The sequence below is a fragment of the Somniosus microcephalus genome, chromosome 11 (genome assembly GCF_052327205.1).
Source record: "Somniosus microcephalus isolate GS21.2 chromosome 11, FLI_Smic_1.0, whole genome shotgun sequence".
Taxonomy (NCBI): domain Eukaryota; kingdom Metazoa; phylum Chordata; class Chondrichthyes; order Squaliformes; family Somniosidae; genus Somniosus; species Somniosus microcephalus.
In genome coordinates this window covers 82135906-82142376 of record NC_140997.1, presented here as the reverse complement: position 1 = coordinate 82142376, position 6471 = coordinate 82135906, and positions in this window count along the sequence as shown.

The window sequence follows — 6471 nt, the reverse complement described above, 5'->3', positions numbered from 1 at the left end:
CCGCCAGGTGACCGAAGCCCTTTTCACAAGGAGACATCAATTCATCTCCTTCCCCATGACCCTGGACAAGCAGCAGCAGCATGCAGTGGGATTTGCAAGAATAGCGGGCTTCCCCATGGTGCAGGGCGCCATTGACTGCACGCATGTGGCTTTGCGGGCACCTCTTGAGCATGCCGAGGATTACCGCAACCGGAAGGGCTACCATTCCCTCAATGTACAGCTGGTGTGTGACCACAGGCAGCGCATCCTAGCTGTCAATGCCCGCTTTCCAGGCAGCAGCCACGATGCCTTTATCCTGCGACAGACAACTGTGGCTGACATGTTCCAGGCACAGCCTCCCCCAAGAGGATGGCTTATCGGGGACAAAGGCTATCCTTTGTGTACCTGGCTCATGACCCCGCTCCGCGCGCCCACGACCCCTGCTGAAGAGGCATACAACGAGATCAATCAAGTGACTAGGAACATCAGAGAACAAACAATCGGCGTCCTCAAGCAACGGTTCCGCTGTCTCGATCGCTCCGGAGGAGCCCTCCAGTATTCGCAGGATCGAGTCTCCCAATTCGTCGTCGTTTGCTGCATGCTGCACAACCTGGCTATCCGCAGGACTCAGGCACTGCCACCTCACGTTGGACCACCACCTCAGGAGGAGGAGCAGGAGGAGCATGAGGACGACGAGGACGAGGAGTACCAGCCCAGGAGGGAGGCACAAGGTCCAAGGGCCGCCCGTCGGCGGCTTATTGAACGTCACTTCTAGGCCCCCTGTCAGGGACTGGCTTGTGCCAATGAAAGAACATGATTGCAGCCACTCCGCAAGCCCTCAGCCGGTTAAGGCAACAAACACTTCAAAGATCAAACATGGACAATGTTAATAAATAAAATGCTTTATTGTTCAAACTCAGGTCCCTTCCCACATGAAAACCAAAAACAGACGAAACCCCCAAAAAACACTCAAACACATTACTCGCTCCCACAACCTGGAGAGGATTAACAAAATAGTGCAACTAAAATGGCCGTCATTCTCGGCCTTCGTAAAAAACAAACATCACATCATCGGCCTTCAAAAAACAAACATCCAATTCTCGGCCTCAAAAAACAAACACAACTGGCCTCACATTCGACTATTTGGCCCGCTAGAGCGATGCCTTGGCCATCTTTGTGTGGCCCCTGCCCGCCCTGCTGCTCCTCCTCAAAGTAAGGCCATTGGCTGCTGCAAGGCTGGGGGCAGGCTCCTGAGGGGCACATGTCGTGACAGCAGATGCCCTTGGGGGTCGGCCTAGTCGAGGTCTGGCCGTCGAGCGGGCGGCTGTTGAATGCTGCAGCTGTGGCTGGCCAGCATCAGTCGCTGCAGCAGCTCCTGGCAGCTCCACTGGGGGAGTGGCAGTGGCGGCTGGAGGAATGGGGGCAAGCTGGCGGATGGCAGGCGCTCGCTGGTCGCCTGAGACACTGGCACTTGCCCGGGCCAGCACTGCAGCATGCGCACCAATCTGCCAAGGGACAGACCGCTGTGCTGCTGCAGCGCGCCGGGTGCCCTGGCGATGCCTGGCTGACACAGCGAGTGTGGCAGCAGTGAGTGCCCGTGTTGACCTGTTCTCTGACCGCATCAGAGCAGCCAGTGACTGGACGGCACCACTGATCACCTGGCCAGTCGCTGCCAGAGCTGCCCCGAGTTCCGCCCGACTCGCTGCCTGATCTGCTCCGAATTCCGCCCGACTCGCTGCCAGAGCTGCCCCGAATTCCACCCGACTCGCTGCCTGACCTGGCCGGAATTCCGCCCGACTGGTGGCCTCTGAGGGCCCGAACTCGGTCACACTCCGAGAGAGGGACTCGATGGCCTCAGGCAACCGTGCCACTGCCGCCATGAGCTCCGTGTGCCGGCGCTCCGAGTCCGCGGACAAATCCTTGAGGTGTTCCATCTCCTCGGCGAAGACCATCTCCGGACTGGAGGCCGGACTCTCCCTCTGGGGCGAAGGCCGCCGAGCTGGCCGACACTTCCTGCGTTGCTGGACGCCGCTGGGCCCAGCAATTGGGCTCCCCTCCGACGCATTCCCCCCTCTGGGGAGAAGGCCGCCGAGCTTCCACCCCCCTCCCGCGTTTCTGCAGGCCGCAGGTCCCATGAGCTCCCCTCCCCTTCGACACTTCCGCCACGCTCCCCTCCAGGGAAGACGTGTCCCCTACATTGGCCTGGGTGGCCGCGGCTGAGGGTTCCCCTGATGGGCTGCCTTCCTCTTGCTCCTCCTCCTGCTCCTCTTCTGAGGGTCTGTCACTGGCAAGTTCAGGGACCTCCTCCTCACCATCTGAAAGCAGGAAGGCACAAGAGTAGCTTTAGAGTGAGGAGAGGGCGTCAGCAAGGGATGCATGAGTGGTGGCATTCAGTGCATTGATCGGACAGTGGCAAAGGATGTAGATCTGATGCGCAAGTGGGACGAGAGAGGTCCAAAAGATGATGTCCTTACCATTGCTGGCCAGAACAGGGTCGGCATCTCCACATGCAACGGGCCCAATCACCCGGCCACCCATGATGCACTCCACGCGATGTTGCAGCTCGGTGACTGGATATGGGGTCGGCCTCCCCAGGTCGCAGTCCGGCTCTTCCTAGTATTCGCCAGCTTGGCCTGCAAGAGAAAGGACGGCCTCTAAGTACAGTGTGTCGCCCTGATCTTGTGTGCACTGCCTCCCATGGTGGAATAGCCTGGCCAGTGTGTCGCCCTGATCTTGTGTGCACTGCCTCCCATGGTGGAATAGTTTGGCCAGTGTGTTAAGTGCAGAATGTGCAATTGATGTTCATGCCTGTCCCATCGCTGCTGGATGAGGGCTGGCCATTAGGGCTTTCAGGTCCCTTTGCCCATAATGTGAGGTGCACATGCAAGGATGAGGAGGTCACTGGAAAGGGTACTCACCTTGACAATGCGAGTGAGGTCATTAAACTTTTTGCGGCATTGGACACTGCTCCTGGGGACCTCGCTGTTGGCTGACAGCTTGCTGGCGACATGCCTCCAGGCTCTCCTGTAGACGCGGAACGGCGCCTTCTTGCCATTGTCCGGGTATAAAACATGGCGCCTCTTCTCCACAGCACCAACCAGCACACTCAGATCACGCTCTGAGAAGCGCTGCGCACGTTCACGGGCCTTCTGCATGGCTTCAGGCGCTATTTGTGTCCAGCAGCAGTGTTCAGGCCTAGCTGGAGGGCTCCACTATCAAGGGCGTGGCAGCAGACACAGTCGACCCTTCCCCCTTAAGAGCTGGCCGGCGCCAGGGTGTCTGCTGTCAATCACGAGATGGCCGCACCTGCGCTGCGCCCGGCCTCGGCGCTATCGATCAGCACCTCCGGCTTAGCGTCCAAAGAGAGGCGTCCAGCACCAGTTTTAGCGCTCGAGCGAACTCTTAGGGCGAAGCTAATGAATATCGGAGAAGTGGCCTCGATTTGGCGGCGGGCGCAAACTTTAGCGGCCGCCCCACTTTACCGCCCCAAAAGTGGCTACAATGAATTTCTAGGCCCTGGGGTTATATGTGCACAAATCGTTGAAGGTGACAGGGCAGGTTGAGAAAGCAGTTAAAAAGGCTTACGGGATCTTGGGCTTCATAAGTAGAGGTACATAGTACAAAAGTGTGGAAACTATGATGAACCTTTATAAAACACTAATTCGGCCCCAACTGGAGTACTGTGTCCAATTCTGGGCACCACACTTTAGGAAGGATGTGAAGGCCTTAGAGAGGGTGCAGAAAAGATTTACGAGAATGATTCCAGGAATGAGGGACTTCAGTTATGTGGATAGACTGGAGAAGCTGGTGTTGTTCTCCTTGGAGGAGAGAAGATTGAGAGGAGATTTGATAGAGGTGTTCAAAATCATGAGGGGTCTGGACAGAGTAGATAGAGATAAACTGTTCCCATTGGTGGTAGGGTCGAGAACTAGAGGACACAGATTTAAGGTGATTAGCAAAAGAACCAAAGGTGACGTTTGAAAAAGCTTTTTTACGCAGCGAGTGGTTAAGATCCGGAATGCACTGCCTGAAAGGGTGGTGGAGGCAGACTCAATCTTATCTTTCAAAAGGGAGTTGGATAAGTATCTGAAAGAAAAAAATTTGCAGGGCTACGGGGAAAGGGCGGGGAGTGGGACTAGCTGAGAGTTGGCACGGGCTCAATGGGCTGAATGGCCTTCTTCCTTGCTGTAACCATTCTATGATTCTATGATATGAACTGGTCAGTCAACTGCCAGCCACAATAATTAACAGCTAGTCAGGCACCCACTTACAGCTGATTAACTGATACAGGAAACGTTCGATTTACCCGCACCTAAATAACCGGGAATCTCAGTTAACCGGCAAAATTCAGGAGTAGGTTTTACTTCATATTGTACTTGCCTTCCTCTATCTGTTGCTGTGCAAGGGTGTGGCTGCAGCTGTTGCTAAACTACAGAGACGCTTGGAACTTGTGGCCATTGTTCTGCACTTGTTGCTAAGCAACAGGGTTTGTTGCTTTATACGGAGCTGTCAGCTCTCCGTATCTTTTAATATAGCTTTCGGTTATCCGGAATTTTTGATGAACCGGCACCACGTCAGTCCTGTCGGTGCCGGATAAAAAAAAGTTTCCTGTAACTGCCACTGACTTGCAGTTTTAAAGTAAAGTTTTAAAGTAAGAAAACGAAGTTAAATTTCAGTTTGATAACAAGACACTATCTGCACTACTCATCCACTACTTACCAGTGAATTCCCACTCTCACCAAATTCCCATCATCACTCTGTTTAGCAGTTTCACCCAGCTCTGTGCTCACAGCTCCCAATATTATAATGAGAGTGGGTGGGCATAATGTACGTGTTTAACATGTCAATATTGCAATGTCAAAAGGGGGAAAGCTTGAAAAGAACAGAAAATTTATGTACTTAATGCCTGTAAAAGCTCAATGAAGGCAACCTTGTTGGCTTTACATTGAGCTAAGCTGATCAGATAGTCATATAATGGTGTGCTCATCTGGAAAATGAGTTGTTAACTGTTCGTGCCAGCTCGCGTTGGTTGTATTACAGACCCAGCTGCTCTAATCCTGCTGCTTCCTTCAGCCCCCTCATTCTGTGGCAGTCTGCAGGTGACTTTGAAATCCTGTTCAAAGCCAGTCTCATGTTGTTAGCCATACAGAAGACAGGTCATGTGCTCATCAATTCAATGCACGTAGCTTGATAGATAAAAGGTTGGCCAGACGTTTACAGAAACAGATGAAGCTGGCAAGGACGTTGGTGTAACATCTGTTAGAAGATGTGTACCTGTCACAGATGATGGATGGTTCGAATGCCAGCCTCCATCCTTAACCCGTGGGTTAAAACAAAACAGTTTTTTGGCCAAACACCACGGTTCTGCGTTCAGTTAACGTTTCCTGTGGAATCTGACATAACATTGTGGATGTGATGACTTTTCCAGCTATAACATACCCGGGAAAGAATCAGCATCTCTCTCTAAAAATAAAAACTTTATTTTCCTCAGCACCTTGACCATGGGTCAGCACAGCTGAGACTGATGGGTCCTCTGCCAATATCGCAAACAAACCTTTGAGAAAAGGTGACCAAGAGCAAACAGCAAGCGGGAATCCAGGCGTTTGCATTTTCAAAGAGAACTAATAATAAAATGGGACAGATGTTCAGGTGTGCCTTGATTCTAGTAATGCCACTAAGTTGCTGGTGTTCACAGCTTTATTAGGGAAGGTGGCATGTGTGGGTTAGATGCTTCCCCTTGGGGCAGAGCAAGAAAGAAACAAACACACAGCACACACACAGTACGTACACACCACATACACACAATCTGCACTTGCAGCATGCATAATCCACACACAGACAAGATATACACAATACATATGCACACCACATACATAACACACATGCTGAGGTAAAGGACTGCAGGGAGGATGGGCAAATTGACCACAGCAGTGTGGTATAGGGGGCCATCCAAGTGGTGGGTGAAGGAAGGAATGTGGTAGTAGTAGGGGACAGTATAGTCAGGGGGATAGATACTGTTCTTGCAGCTGCGAAAGAGAGTCCCGAAGGCTGTGTTGCTTGCCCGGTGCCAGGGTTAAGGATATCACCTCACGGCTGGAGAAGAACATGGAGTGGGAGGGGGAGGATCCAGTTGTCATGGTCCATGTAGGAATCAACAACATGGGTAGAACTAAGAATGAGGTTCTGCTGAGGGAGTTTGAGGAGCTAGGGTCTAAATTAAAAAGCAGAACCACAAGGGTAATAATCTCTGGATTACTACCTGAGCCACATACAAATTGGCATAGGGTCAAGCAGATCAGAGAGTTAAATGTGTGGCTCAAAGATTGGTGTGGGAAAAAGGGGTTTCAATTCATGGGGCACTGGCACCAGTAATGGGGAAAGAGGGAGCTATTCTGTCGAGACGGGCTCCACTTAAACCAGCCTGGAACCAGCGACCTGGTGAATCGAATAACTAGGGCTGTAGATAGGGCTTTAAACTAAAAAAGGGGGGGG